The 16,109-nt window shown below is 37.2% G+C and overlaps 1 pseudogene across 1 annotated transcript in view; it reads right to left on the reverse strand.

Annotated features, from left to right (window-relative positions):
• Positions 1-16,109, reverse strand: part of LOC149010179 (uncharacterized) — a 38,627-nt pseudogene that overhangs the window by 4,929 nt on the left and 17,589 nt on the right. Inside the window, exons 4-5 of the transcript XR_016174534.1 lie at positions 1,458-10,438; positions 1,284-1,355 (exon numbers count right to left, since the gene is read on the reverse strand). The product of XR_016174534.1 is annotated as an uncharacterized LOC149010179 (transcript). The remainder of the gene's footprint in view (positions 1-1,283; positions 1,356-1,457; positions 10,439-16,109) is intronic.

Raw genomic sequence — 16,109 nt, forward strand, 5'->3', positions numbered from 1 at the left:
GGGTTAGGGGGGAGTTAATTGATTCTTTTATGATTAACGAATTCATTATCTAGTAAATAAGGTGCTGGCTCCCATTGTAACACATACAAGCAAACTGTGAGAATGACTTTATTACCTAATCCTACTTTCTTCCATCTTCACGTACAGGTACTAATCTGAACCTTCTTTTAATTGGTGAAAATCGAAACTTGTCTGATATCATGAAATGGTCTCAGAACAGGTTTAATCAATATTTGGGTAATGCTGTCTTCTGTTTTGAGTGTTTCTTGAAGTTTCCTCTCTTCCTTGGTTGGCAGCAACCTATGCTGAATTCCTCTTCCTAACCCATATGAAGAACAATGAAGTAGGGTGTTTATGCGATAATTACCACTTTTGGAGATTTGCAACCAATAAGTGTGTACTTAAAGGTTGTGGTAAACAGTTTTTAGGTAAGTTTGACTGCTGCAATCAATCTCAGTTACTACTATTGAAGACTACTTTCTCTCATTCTTTTGGCTGAAGAATGGCTCTGTGGCACATCGTTTTATTTGATTCTCTTATTCTACTAACACTACTCAATATGTAGTACCTATGTAGGTTCATAATTTCAACTTCTCCAGCTCGCAGCACCCCTTTTTTGGTGACATATTGGTGACCTTTACCTACTTATCATACATAACTGAATAGAGACTCATCCATTGTAACCCTTTCTAGGGGGTATTTTCTGGTGATATCGAAGCATGTACCATATCCCAAAAACCAGAATATTGGCATTAGGTAGCAATCTAATCGGTGGACTGTCAGAGATACTTTAACTAACTCCATTGATAAACTTAAACATATTATATCGGCAGCTTCATCTTCTGATCAAAAGAATGATGAAAGGATGCACGAAAAGGACACTTTTACTATCTTGTGGAAAACTAAAATGCTTTCTGGTGTAAATACCAGAGAACAATCGATGGTATTTGTATGCTACATGAATCTGGGCCTGATATAAGGCAGTTTCCACATCATCTAGGGAGTGATTCAGAAAACCTGGGGGGTTGTTACTAACAACGAAGTTTGCTGCCAACACGAAAAAAATTTCGGGTAGCTCGTCACCATTCTTCACGCTATCAACTATCAGCTACAATTACTACTCTAGCTACTTTTGCTGCATATATTTCAAAATGGCTTCTGAAGAAGTAAAATTCTTAACATGAGTCTTCATTATTTGTGGTTATTCGCAGTACTCCATTAGAGACAGAACTCAATATACCATATTTGATCAGATAAAAGCAGAAAAATCTAAACCAACTAACCAGAGAGAAACGAACAGGTGTTCTTCTATGATGCTTGAAACCATCGTTATCGGCGAAGCTGCTACGAAAATTCTGTAGAAAATAAAGGCATGGACCTCATTCAGTAAAGGGTATCTGGAAAGAAAAAGAGGATGGAAGAAAGAGATGCAATTTGGTGAATTTAAACCAACAAACCGTCGAGATACGAAGCGAAGGCGACAAGACAGACGCCATTAGCTATCGCAGAAAAGCAAAAGCTCCAAGGTTTCCGTGGGAGGGCACAAACTGATAAAGACCGGTGAGATGAGGGACTCTGAAGCAAATATATGCAATTCGGAATATCCTTTTTGGAAAATCTGAAAAACTCGAGAATTTCTGGAGAAAATTTCAACCAAATGACACAATTTCTCAATATAAAAGATAGGGGTAATTGTGATTATTAGCAAACCAAGGAAAGATAAGTAAATTTTTAATAGTTTTTTACATCAGACCATAAACTAACGTTGGATCCCCTTAATGCAACATATTACGTGTGAGTCCCAAACAGATTAACATCTTTAATCGTCGTTAAATATATTTAAATTTCAAACGTAAAAAGACTAAAGTACCATTCAAGTTATTTAATACATTGTATAAATATATAATTTTAAAAATATTACAAAAAAAAAATTTAAAAAGAGATAATTGGTCATTAAGCATTAATTATACTAATACAATTTATTAAATAATCTGAAGGGCATTTTGCTCCTTCAACATTTTTTTTGGTACACTCCCTCAACGTTTGAAATATACTTAAATGCAACTACGGTCTTAATATGATTAAGACTCACATGTAATATATTGCATTAAGGGGACTCAACATTAGTTTATAATCCCCTAAAGAAACTCACACGTAAAAAATTATTTTACATTAATTTGAAATTGAAAATATATAATTTTATTTTCCGAGAATTTCAGTATAAAATTTCATAAATGTAATCCGATCAATTGACCACTTGTTCTGAATTCAAAATTCATCACCATAGGAACAATCTTAGACGAGTTAGCTACAATATGTTTCAACCTTTCGAATGTTTACTTATTTTTCATAATTTCTTGATGCTCTCAAATTTAGACCTTTCTTACTAAGGCTCTTTTTTGTATCAATTTTCATTCTCTATTATGCCTATTTAAAATAAATAAGTTCAAGAATTCATTATTGGTCAAGAATGAAAAATGGCTTAGTGAATTTTGTCAAAAATAAATTATGAAATGAAAAATAAGTTTGGTGACAAAATAAAAAACTATTAAAAATTAATAATGAACAAGTGAAAAAAGAGGGAAAAAGTATGATTCTTATAAAAAAAAAATTTGTGCATTGAATATTTTACTCTCATCTTAATCATAAAATTTTAAGTAAACTTATGAATAAATGAAGATAATGAAATTTTCACCATAATCCATAATAGACAAAAATCCATTATGAATTTTGGAGGTTTTTTTATTATTTTAAATAAAAATAAAACTTATAATAGATGCCAACAATTTAAAATAATGAAAAATTTTCATAATTGAGAATGATAATTGATACCAAAAAGAGCCTAAGTTTAAAGAAAACAATTATTTCTAAAATAAATAATCTCATTATTGAATTTTCAAGTATAAATATCCATAAGCCTCGGTGGATGTAATTGCCTGCTAAGATCTTTTGCCCAATCAAAATTACATGAAAACAATGACACTGAACTTCTAAAACTAATAGTTGATGGAACAAAGAATCACTTTTCAAACTTATTAAGATTAAATATTCACATATTTTAAGTCCCTCTGAGGAATATTATGGCAAGGTTCCCCTCTCTTGTTGATTTCTTTGTGGAGTATAAGCCCCAACCATAGGAAGCTGGAGCACTGCTTGACCAAACCCAGCTAAAAATCTCTGGAGAGAACCGCAGAGAGTATGTATTGTCCTTGGTTACTGCCTCGACCTCATTCTGGAAATTCATGTTTTACACAAACTGGATTCCCTACACCTATAAGAAGCAAATTCATGAATCAAGCAATAATTAAACGATTCTCCAATCCCTGCCTACCTCTTTATGATTCCAATGAAATGCCCAGTTCTGACATTCATCTCCTGGTTCTTCACTAGGGTGAAGATGGTGTTGAACTCACTACAGGTTCGCTTTCCCTCTAATTCCAGCTCCTGCTGATGCTGGGGTTCACTCAGACTACCCTTGTACTCTTATTGAGGGCTTTATACAGAAATCAACCTAAGTGCTAATTTGTTAGGTGTCCTAGCAACCAAAAACAATGGCAAACCCAGTACTGGGTCATCTTCCTTGCTCTCTTCATCTTGAATTCAACTTTCAATGAGTTTTCATCCTAATGGATGTTTTCCTCATCTAATCTCATCTTGGCTCCCTAATCAATGCAAGGTGCTATCCATGGCCACTGCTACAATGGTTTTAGTAATGAGCAGTTCCCACTCCAGGTAGAGAACTTCTACAGCACAACATATATGTAGACAATCAAAGACACCAAATCCCCAAATCAGGAATACATGGATGGAATCAGAATTCTGCCATACGACGAACTCAAGATACATATCCATGTTTGTTTGCAATATATTGTACATCCCTTGCTTCACATATAAGAGCCATGCACCCACGCCCCATGGATGCATGGTTATGCAATATTCAGAAACCTCTACAAGTATCACAAAAGGCTCACCAATTCCAATTGTAAAATTGAATATCATGCTGACTGCAATCATCCTTCAAAGTACAAACATATATATATATATATATATATATATATAAGATTCCCCAGAGTTCACTTATTACAGACATAATAATAATTTAAAAACAAAAAAAAATGGACTATCAGAAAACAGGCCTTCCAAGTTCCAAATAATAAGACCAATAGACCTGGTTTTGGACTAAAGAGTAATTGTTTCCTCCTATTTCATATGTTTTTAACAGTTCAATTTGTCACGGAAAATGGAGAAAAGTTCTAGAAAATGCAAGATCAGAGGCTCAAAACTACTGACAAAATTTAGAAAATGTAACATCAGAAGCTCAAAACTGCTCACAATCCAACCAATGAGGAGTTGCATTGAAGATGCAAGTAAACCGAAGTTTTTAAATGGCGAGGGTTATAGGGGTAACCAACCATTCAGAAGAGAAGACAAACAAAAGGACAACAAGAGCAACTAGACTACAATGGGATAACAACTTCCACAATAAACCATTGCTTAGTTGCATCAACTAATTGATTTGTTTTGCCCAATTCAGCTAAGAAACATCAAGCAGTGAATCAACTTCCACAATCTGCACACCTCCATAGATGACACTGAGGCATTACATCAACACCTCTTTCTTCATAACAAATTGACTAGCCTTCACTAACACTGAAGCTTTATCACTTAGCTAACTCCAATACCTTCTCTCAAGTTTCAATGATGTAGAGTGGTAGTTTCTGATGTAAGTCAATTTTGATGGCTTACCATTTGCATGCACGAATTCAGACTTTTCAAGCTTGAATTGCCACTTGCAAGACTCTTATTTACTATTGAGAGTAGATGAACTTCATTTTTTCACAAGCTAATTTTGCAAGTATACGTTCATGTTCTCCAAATAGCTTGTTGAAGCTCATTAGATAAGGTTTATCCATCTTCTTCATCGCTGCGGCCTATAAACTGATTTTGTACAGTCCCTTTGCTTAGGATCCTCACTTCCACCATCCCAATTCACTACCTCGACCTTGATATTGAATTTGCCATTTGAGACATCTCTAGAGCACTCAACAACCATCTGTCCATATCTCTCACTACTGAAACTGTTTTCCTATTTTTATGATTTTAAGATCATATATAGCTAGAAAAATTATAATTTGAAGTAGTTACGAGATTCTTCAATTCCTGGATGCTAACCTCTAACCACTGCTATGTGAAAGAAACTCATTGCTTCTGTAGGCACGGTATCATTGACACTTTGAGGGCAGCACAAGAGGGGCAGTGAGTTGTGTAACCATATTGAAGAACTAACAAAATCGTCATAAAGAACTCCAAAACACAATTGAGATATGGGTTAAAGAGACAATGAAAACTCAATAAGATTTAGACTCTCAGTTCATATTTATGTTTATGACTTATTTATGAATGGTCAACTATGATATAATCAATTTGTCCATCAGAAATTTTTGATAGGGAGGAAGAGGAATAAAGAAAAGAGTCCAATAATTAGCTACTATTATAATCAATTATTGTTAAGTTCTCCATTATATGAAAAGGGTCTGATGTAGATGAAGAATGTGTTATGCAATAGCGGTTTGATATTAGTTTCATATCGATTTGGTTTTGGTTTACTATATAAATATATTTAGAAGTATAAAAGATGAAATATACCATCAAGAATTGCAGTGTAGTTTCAACCATCGGATTGTATTGGTTTTGATCTGGTTTTTCAAGTTCTTTTTGGTGGCTTTAGTGCAGCCCAGATTGCTTCAGTATCACAAAAATCCAACCCAAAACATGACCCAAGAAGCTCATATCTGTTTGGTTTCAGTGTTTCACCTCAATTTTTGGACAGTTCAACTCAAAGCCCATAACTACCCATTAATGGTACAGGTATAAACAAAATTAACAGTTTATGGTGATAATTCATAACCAACACTAAAGTGTTTACGGATACCAAGTCAAATCATTTCATTTTGAACAGGAATAGGGATCATGAATCATATCAAACACACCTATTTATGATTATATGTCAAATAAACATAAATTTAAACTGTACCAAATAGACTTGCAGAATAAATTGTCAAGGCAACAAGGCATTCCATCAGTTGAAAGGGTGCCCAGGCGACAAGGTGCATGCTTCAGTGTCGCTTCAACACTCCCGACATGGAATATGTATGTTAATATTTCATACAGCATACTTCCATATAAATAATACTTATATGCATCATGCAAGCCATATAAATGCAATAAATATAAGAATGTACCATCCTCTGATAAAAAGAACAAAAGAAGGTCTTAAACATTAATAACATAAACTTATGATGTGCTAATGGTGAATGATGCCACCTTGGACCCCAAAAGAACCTAGATGCCCAACCGGCACTTTGAAAACTATAATTTAGACTGGTTCAGCAACTTGTGTACATCAAGTTATACTGACACAGCTCTGTTGAATAAAGAACAGTTTCCAACAGCAACAGTCAAGCCTTTACAAAATTGTTTGTGAGGTCCTGAAAACCTCATAGTTTTCCACATGAAAAGTTAAAACCTTTGGGAGGGTTTCGAACAAGGGATTTTGAAGGAGATCTCAAACAAGGATTTCCGAAGCTAAGAGACGGCGATCTCAAGTGACTTGCCTTAGGGTCTCTCTCTCTCTCTCTCTCTCTCTCTCTCTCTCTCTCTCTCTCTCTCAAGCTTTGCGAGAGCAAAGCTCTACACCTCTGTCTCTTAGGGTTTCTAAGTCTTTGCCTTGAAATCCTATAGCGTTGGGTGATTCTGGAGGTGAAGCGACGTTGGCCCTCCTTTGCCTCTCTCTCTACTTCATGAAAGCCCTTCGCCTCTGCCTCTGCCTCTTTGGGTTTCTAAAGTCTTTCCTTGAAATCCTATAGTGTTGGGTGATACTGGAGGTGAAGCAATGCTGGCAGTTCTTTGACCTCGTGTCTCTCTGTGTCTCTCTGCCTCCTTCTCCTCTCGCCCTCTAATTCTCCTCTCTCTCTCTCTCTCTCTCTCTCTCTCTCTCTCTCTCTCTCTCTCTCTCTACTTCTCCTCCTCATGATCTCATATTCTCTATATTTCTCTTCCCTTGTTCGCCTCTACCCTCTCCTCTTTGTTTGTTTTTATATATATATATATAAAAGATGGTTGTTTCACAGTTTTGTCATAGGTTGTCTAGGGTTTTTGTCTACGAAGGTCTCTCTGGGCATCGGGGGGAAAAGCCGGCGGCCACCATTGTTGTTCTTTCCAATTCTCTTTCGATCCCAGATCTAGACCCATCTCCTCCCTCGGTCTCTCCTCTCTTCCTCTCCCCTTTTTGTTTATGGTTTAAGCTTCTTTGTCTAGGGTTCTAATCCTTGATGGCATCTCTAGCGTCAAGGGGAAGCCGTGAGGGCCATCATTAATTGTTCTCTCCATATGGGTTCGATCTCAAATCCAAATTCATCTTTCTCCCTCTATTTCTCCTTCTCTCGCCCTCTCCCCTATCTGTTTCAGGGTTTCACTTTAGTTTGTTAAGGGTTCCTACCTTTGATGGCCTCTATGGCTTTGGGGGAAAGCCATGAGCGCCATCGTTGTTGAACTCTGAATTAGTCTCGAACTCTGATCATTACTCATCATTCTTTATCTCAATCTAGTAATGCTACCAACCCTTGTGTTTGTGGTGATGTTGCGTCAGTCCTTGTTGCATGTCCTGCGCATTGTTGCCATGAAGGCTCTTCGTCTCTCCGATCGATCGGGATAACGTGTAGGTCTAGTTGGGCCCCTGCCTTTTTGGTCCACTTCTGTGAGGTTGTAATTTCTGGTCTAATTGTATGGATTTGGGCAACTTGTGCTTGTGTTCTATACTTGTTTTATTGAGCCTATCTCTGGCTCTATACCTTTTCCTTCCCCTTTTCTCCAATTTGGTTGATGAATTTATTTATCTATCCCCAAAAAAAAAAGTTACAACCTTCAGTAGCTTACGGAGCTCAAATTTAATACAAGTGTTTCAGCTAACCTCAATCTTTACTACTACAGAGATCTATAATCACTTCTATGGCCTTTTGGAAGATAGTTTGCAATCAAGATGCAAATTCTCTCTCGGGCATTGGAAGCACATTCTAAATACATAGACTAAGCACAATAAAATGCAATTCTTATGATTCTCAAAACCCACTTTAAACCCACACTAAAAGTTGATTCCCAAATCCCTTTAAACCAAGGTTAAAAGAATCTGTAAAATGTGTGCAAGAATCTCAAAGCTCCTCTACTTCCAGATTTTGTGCAGCCATCATGCATGCTTAGGTTCAAATATGCTGATCTATTGGTTGGCAGTCAACCTCCAATTTTAAGAGAGAAACTTTGACCTTTGAATCTGAGATTGGCTGCTGACCACAGGACCAGCATATATACTTGTTGATGGAAAGACCCACAGCCGAAGGGTGCAGAACGCGAGCACATATAATCTGGAAGTAGAGAAGCATGATCCAAATATGACACTTTAGGACCTTTCACCATAAGATTCTTGTACACATTTTGCACACAATTTAACATCAGTTAAAAGAAACTTTTGTTGATTTAAAGAGACATTGAGAACCATAGAGTTGAATTTAATGTTGCTTAGTACATAAGTGCTTCTAACTATGCATCATGCCCTGGGGAGGATTTGAATCTTGAATGCAAACAGTCATCGAATCTGTAAAACCTCAAATAATATAAGACTAACTCAATTGTTAGAAAATAATAATTTATAGAACATAACAATTTTTATAGAATCATATAGATAAACTAAGTGTAGCAGAAATGAGGATGCTAAGATGGATGACTGGCAAAAGTAGTAAGGATAAGATGAGGAATGATCATATTAGAGTTGGTATGGGAATTGCTCCCATAAGTAATAAGCTTCAAGAAAGTCGTTTGAAGTGGCACATCCATGCACAACGGAGCTGATAAGTGATACAATCCAGATTGAAGAAACTAGAAGAGCTAGGAGTAGACCTAAGATAACCTTAAGAGAAGTGGTGAAAAAGGATATGCATAGCTTAAGCCTTGTACGTAGCATGACCTCAAACGGAACTGATTGAAAGGCAAGAATCCATGTAGCCAACCCCATTTAGTTGGGACAAGGCTTCTTCTTCTTCTTCTTGTTGCAAAATTCCACTTCCAAAAAATCTTCAAACAAAGTGAGTTAAAAATTCACAAACATTTTCGAGAATTCACAAGCATATATATATGGTAAGAAGCACAGTAATGTAAGTTCATGCGATCAACAAATCATCCATAATTATACAGTAGGTCCTAACCCTCACAATAGATAGGAAAAAGGCAGGCCTTTATCCTCTATGTGTATATGTAGAATTAATGGTCCGGATAGCCGACTCTCAGATTCATACTACAAGTTAAAGCCAAAGACAGAAATAAAAGGAAGGAATACTATCTTATCCACTTACATACAAAAATATATATATCTTTATCAAAAAAGAAGATAGACTATTCATTATCTATAAGTTAATGCTTCTCATTTTCAATACTACTTATAGAAGGCTATGTGGAGCAGAGTTTTAAAAGAACTGAAATTTTCTACTTCTACACACTCCATGATGTCCCCAAGCCTCCATACTGAAGGATTTAATCAGCTAGATAAGAATCAGTCATCACAGCACTGTTTCTAAATTCTCCATAAGAATTTATAAATGAGACTACAGCTCTAAGTGATCTAAGGTGTGCTTTTACTTTTCCATGTTTATGGACATTTTTGTAGCAACTCTAAAGGCAGCCAAATTAGACATGAAAAATATTGAGTAATTGATGCAAATTATCATTCAGATATCCACAGCTTGTACAGGTTTAACAAAGGAACCAAGAATAAAATGAACATTCAGATCATCGAGGGAGCAGATAACAAACCTCAAGAGAAAATTACTGCTAAAATTAGGTCACAAAAACAGAAGATCAACAGCAAGCCCCATAAATAAAGGATAAGAAGCGTTCAGATTCAACCGTGCCAGCTCTTCAGAAGTGAAATAAGACGCCCACAAGCAGTCAGCACTTCATGTGGCAGACAACAGGCAGCATGCAGGCATAGAGAAGAAAAAGAACGGTTCTGGTGAAGTAACAGGATGACGATGAGAGAGAGCACGCATGTAGACCAACCATGATCCTTGCATGACAGCCGACTAGCGTGCTCTCTCTCATCGTCAAACAATGCCTTGACAAACCTCAAAAAACCTGTGTGCAATCAGTAGATTAACAAAGCAAATAAGAAAAAGAACCGGACGCAAATATGAGACAACAAGGACTTCAGGCTTATACATACCTTTCCAGTAGATTAACAAAGCAAATAAGAAAAAGAACTGGACACAATCATATGAGACAACAAGGACTTCAGACTTATACGACATACCTTCCCAGCAACATTAATCCCGGAACTGAATTTTGAGAGTCGCCAAAGAATGAACACTGCAGTTCCTCTTCAACCCAAGAATCCCTGACAACGTACGGTCGGAATCAGAACCAATGACGCCCAAAAAAACACTCTAGCTCTAAAAGAAAAAGAAAAAAAGGGTTCAAAGTTCAACAGAAGGGAAAAAGAAGTTGATTTGCTCATCAGCTAAAACCCAAAATTTTCCTTAAACATAGCCTCCCTCACATAGTAACAAAGAGAGAGCAGCGGTATTAGTAGAGGAACGGGAAAAACCAGCAGCTTGAAGGAGTAAATCTGGAAACGGAAGAAATCAACCCTAACTACTGCGGTTCAGCTGAAAAAAATAAAAATAAAAAAGGAGAAAAACAAAGAAAAAAGAGGAACCCACAGTGGCAACAAAGACCATTTGGTGAGGACGGAAAACCATAGAAAGCATTTATCTTAGAACTACAAATTAGACCAAACGCAGAGAGCAAGGAGATGTTTTGTATCGTTTTACAATCTTATTGATGTCTGCTACCAAGAAAAATCTCAAAAAGACCCAGTTCAGTGACTTCAATGTACTACTAACCGTCAAATCAAAATCGTCTTTTACTCCATGTAGGCTAGGTCTACGGCACCCAATTTATAGCGAAATATCCGGCACTTACATAAACAATAGGTTTGACGTTTCAACGCCTTACCATCCTAACCTAATCCCAAACCTAAAAGAAAGGCAAGGAAGAACGTGAGGAAATGAATGCCACGATCTTAATTACTTCTTTTTTTGGTAGAAGGAATACCAAACCCTAATAATCAAGCCTATCTTGTTTTCTGGGTAGGAGGAAATCAAAGCCTTATTACCCTTGAATCCGTGATGTTATCGTCGTCCTTGTCAGGAATAGGGTTCGTCCCTGACTCTTCAGCTTCACTCACTTGTCAATCACATATGATGACAATGCCTTTGCTGGCCAGACTTCCCATGAGGCCCTGCCCGACCAACCAAACTTGCACAAGTGCCTGATGATGGTGACGGAGGAGTATCTGAAGGATGTGTTTTTGAGACCATGAAAATAATCAAGAATGAACATACTTTAAGTCTCATCATTACAATTTTTTTTATATTTTTTCTTATAGACCTCCTAATTTTTGAGTTCACAAAGTAACATGTGTTCCCAGTGTTGAAGAGATGATTCGAAATAGTTCTACATTCTTTTTTTTTTTCTTCTTCTTTTGATTATAAAACTTTCGTTTGAACAGGCTGAGCCAAGGAAATAGATTTACAAATACTCTAAAGCCAAGAAGAGAACGCTGTGTTGCCTAAAAGACTGCTATCAGGGCTAGATGTCTACAACATTGTTGAACTTCTTAGAAATATGAGAAAATGAAACAAAGAGGAAATAAAATCTAATTTTCTTTATGTTTTCGTTGTGGATCTTATCAACTCCAAATTGTTAGATTCCAATCGCACGTGATCATAAGTCTCTCTGGTAAAGCTTGTAGCACAGCACTCCTGAGAACAAGAGCTTCCTTAATTAAAATATTATGGAAGTATTCAATTTGAGCAACAAGGGAAAGACTTGCAAAATCTCTGATGAAAATATGACACGCCATAAAAGATACAGTTCACATTCCAACCCAATGAAAATATGAAGTGCCGTAAAAGAAACAAGAAAAGGATCTTATTGGTTCCTGTCCTGAGGTTGTTGGATTTAGCCTCAAATTCCAAGACAATTCAATCCTAATATGGTTAAAAACACTAATTAGTTTCTAGATCATTCAGCACTGCCAGAAATTTCCATTCAATTCTCAACGGAATAAATGCACGTTTGGTTGTAGTTTTTGTTTTTGGTTTTGTTGCCTCAATGCTTTTTCTCTTCAACTGATCTAAGGGCTTCAGTGAGAACTTTGTTTTCTCAAGATAAGCATCAGTGACTTTAAGGATAAGCTTCTATCACTTAGCTGAAAGACATAATCTTATCCTTATTCTAGATTTTCAGTTGAACAAACTTTACTCTACCAAGGCAACGTAATAGTTATCCCCAGCAGAACTTTTCACTGTCTTAAGATGCAAACCTGTTGGATGCTCAAGACTTTTGTCTCCTTTATTATAAAGATCACTTCCAGCAGTCAACACTTCCAACCTTTGAGAAAAGCTAAGATAACGCACTGAGATTGGCTTCAATTTCCTTCTCCATGAAACCTAGCTTCTCTCTTACAGTAGATCCTCCAAGATCCTGAATGCCCAGTAGCGCACCAAGCGAAGACCTTACCTTAATTCTATTAGTTGAATTTTAAAACCCCAACCCAAACATAGGTTCTTAGCGAAAATACCTGGAATAAGACAGTTAAGTTACTAACAAACACTCCCTGATGCAAGCCTCTCGTGTTTCTGGTTGTTTTCATCTTTAAAGTAACCCTTTCACTGTCCAAATCACACTCCCCCTTGTAGATAACTTGGATATCACCATCAGCCCTACTAAGGTACCAAAGGCCACCCCTAGCCATTGGATGACAGAGGAGGCAAGGAATCAAAACCTTTTAACAAATCAAATTCGATGTGGCACCCTAGACCCTTTTAGAAAAGTTAAGAGATCACCATCAACCCTGAAGTAATTCCAACTTGATGTTTACAATGAAATCCTGGAAAATGGTCTGGATAATCATGGGACCACAGTTATAACTCAAATTTCAGTGGCTTGTCCACCCTCTCCAAAACAACATATAATTCCAAATTGGATCATCCACTGAAATCCTGCAAAATTGGCTGGATTAATCAAAGGACCACTGTTAAAACTCAAATTTCAGTGGCTTGTCCACCCTCTCCAAAAGCACATAAATCTTGTCCTATATTTTGATAATTAACTTGGAATACCCACCAGACCACAAAATTTAGCACACTTAATATTGGTTGCTCAACAGTCAAATGATTTTTGAATTGCTTTCTTAACGTAAGGAAATAAATTGCTTACTTAAACAAAGAAAATGGTTTCTTGTAGCTTACTTATAGGCCAAGTGATGAGCAAAGGAGACAGAAGTGAAAGAAGAGGAGATAGAGCCTAACCCAAACTGGTTCTCATCTCATATAGCTTCTCCAATTCTCTGAATACTGCTCTCAAATAATTGACTGGTTCATCAAAGAACTGATTCACCCACTGAAGGATTCAACCAGCGCAAGGTCTTGTTGTCCTTTTAAACAACTACTACCCATGCTTGCAGATTTATGCATCTCTTTTCTTTGAATGCAACAGCATGTACAGTATAAGGTCAGTAACTGTCTTAACCCAAGGAATCAACATGACAAAACAAAGAATGACCACTTCATGAATTTTCACTACTTGATTTGGGAGTGGGGAAAAATCTGAGAACCGAGGAGTGGTTCTCTTTGCTTGTAAATATTAGTGTTTGTATTGCTTCATCCTATTCATGTGTACATAAGCTATGTTTTTGTTTCTAGTCATTTTTACAATGTTGATGCTATGTGATATCCCTACTGAGTGTGTATATAAAAGAGTTGAAGTGTAGGAAATGTCAGAGGATCATCATTCTACTAACCAAACCCTGTTGTTCTCCTCCAATTATTTCCTTTCACTCTGCAAACCAACAGCAGCCACAGATGATGGTGGCTGACACTACATTCATTGCAACAATGTCTGCAGAGTAAGACAATGATTGCTGTCTATACAATTTCAGATGTTGAATATTTCGGTGATCTTTGAAACTCAATGGTTTCAAATAGAATTTCCAATTTAGGTTTGCATGTCAATGTTTTATATAGAAGGTTTCAAGGTTTCCAATTAGCTGTTCAACAGCAGAGACCAAGATATCACTCAAAAGCTTTTTTCTCATGCCGATGGGGGACCATCAAAAAGACGAGCACATTTAAATTCCTGGAAGGAAAGGTTCTAGGTAGGGTAGAACCACAAGATTCTGTTTTCTAAGCCAGGAATACCATACAAGTGATGACCAGAATATTCAGATAAATGCAACTGTGGTTAGGGTCTTGAGGCACCTTAGAACAGGAAACTAGGAGCTGGGATGACGGAATTCATTTAGAATTAGAGAGGAAGACGAGAAACTGATCCCTTCTCATGACATCAAGAGAAGTGAAAATAGGTTGAAAATAGGTCACCTGGGAAGGCTGTGTACACACAATTAGATCTATTCAAACACAAGAAATGTGTAGAAGTAACAGAAAGCATGTACTAAGAATTAAAATAGTATGAAATAAATAAAAGAGAGAACATTACATGATGAGTAGCGGCATGTGGCTGTGCCTAGCTAGAAGGCAACATGAAACGATCACCACACCCTTGGAGATTCCCACCTTCCACCGGGGCGTGGCGGTTATTGTGTGCAATTCACTTGCAGACTCCATCTTTGGATGTCCGTCGGGACTAGCACAACCAGTTATGCTAGTTTTACGACCGGGTTACAATCAATGGCTGTACAACACATTCCCTAGGGTAGGTACTACTTTATGTTGATGATGCTACCTATAGACAGGAGATGATAGACTACATGATGACTTTATCCATACCATGTCATGACCTGCTTATGTCCAATATTCAGAGTAATCCTCCATGACTCAAGGGATGGATCCAGCCCAACACAAGGGCTTTTATTAGATTATGTTGGGTCTCAGTCATTATAATATTTGTTAGTCTGGACATCTAATATCTTGTAGTCTCAGTCATTGTAATATTTGTTATTGTGGACATCTAATATCTTGTATGATGTATCTCATCCATTCATATACATCATTCATTGTAATTTTAACCTCCGTACTAAGTTCTACACTTGTAGCTATATATTGAAATCCACTTATTGCATTTTAATACAAATTTTAGTGTTCTCTTTCATAATATCCATGTATAATTTGTGAAGATGCATGTCACAAACTTCCAGTTTCACATGCATACCACCCGGCACATGCCAATCAAGAACACTACTTTGGGTTAGGTTTTAGGGGAAAACAACACTTCTATTGTGTTTATTGACCTCAAATTAGGGTGGACACTGAAAATTAGCCAAAAAACACCAAAAACCCACTAAAATCTACCATCAAAATCTGGAACAATTTTTGTACCAAATTTGGTGTTTTACCAAGGTTGCAAAATGAAGCGAAATCTCAAACATTGCTTATATCTGATTAGGGCTGCAACAAGGCCGGACTTTTGCAATCCTAAGCTCAGCTCTATATATTCTATTCTAAGTTCATTCATGCCCTTACCTTAATTCAAAACCAAGGATTATTGTTCCAAACCCTAAGCCCTACAAGGCCAAGTCAAGCCAAGCCCATTCCCACCCTGATTGGCCTTATTTAGCCATATCCCTCGCCCTGATTGGTCCTATCCCTGGCCCTAGCCTTGATTGGCCCTAATTAGCCCTTTCTCTAGCCCTGTCCCTAGCCCTAGCTCTAAACCTGAATGACCCTATACTTGGCCCCAGCCCTGATTGGCCCTATCCTTGTCCTTGTTCCTAATTCATTGAGATTAAGCATGAGGACAAAAATAGGGCTAGGATTAGGGCCAAAATCAGGGCCAAGGTCAAGGACAAAAATCAAGGATAGGTCAGGACAGGCCCAGCGGGCCAAAGAGTAATCTCAGGCCCGCCCTAGTCAAGGCCAGATTATTTTGGCCCTAACCCACCCTTAAGGCCAAAATCTTGAACCCAAGCCCTATTCTGGCTCAAGGCGGGCCAAGGCCATCAAGGCCAAACTTGCACCTTTATATATGATTTAACATATCGTCCA

This window comes from Hakea prostrata, chromosome 7 (genome assembly GCF_041222555.1).
Source record: "Hakea prostrata isolate BN-2017 chromosome 7, UWA_Hpros_2, whole genome shotgun sequence".
NCBI classification, from domain to species: Eukaryota; Viridiplantae; Streptophyta; class Magnoliopsida; order Proteales; family Proteaceae; genus Hakea; species Hakea prostrata.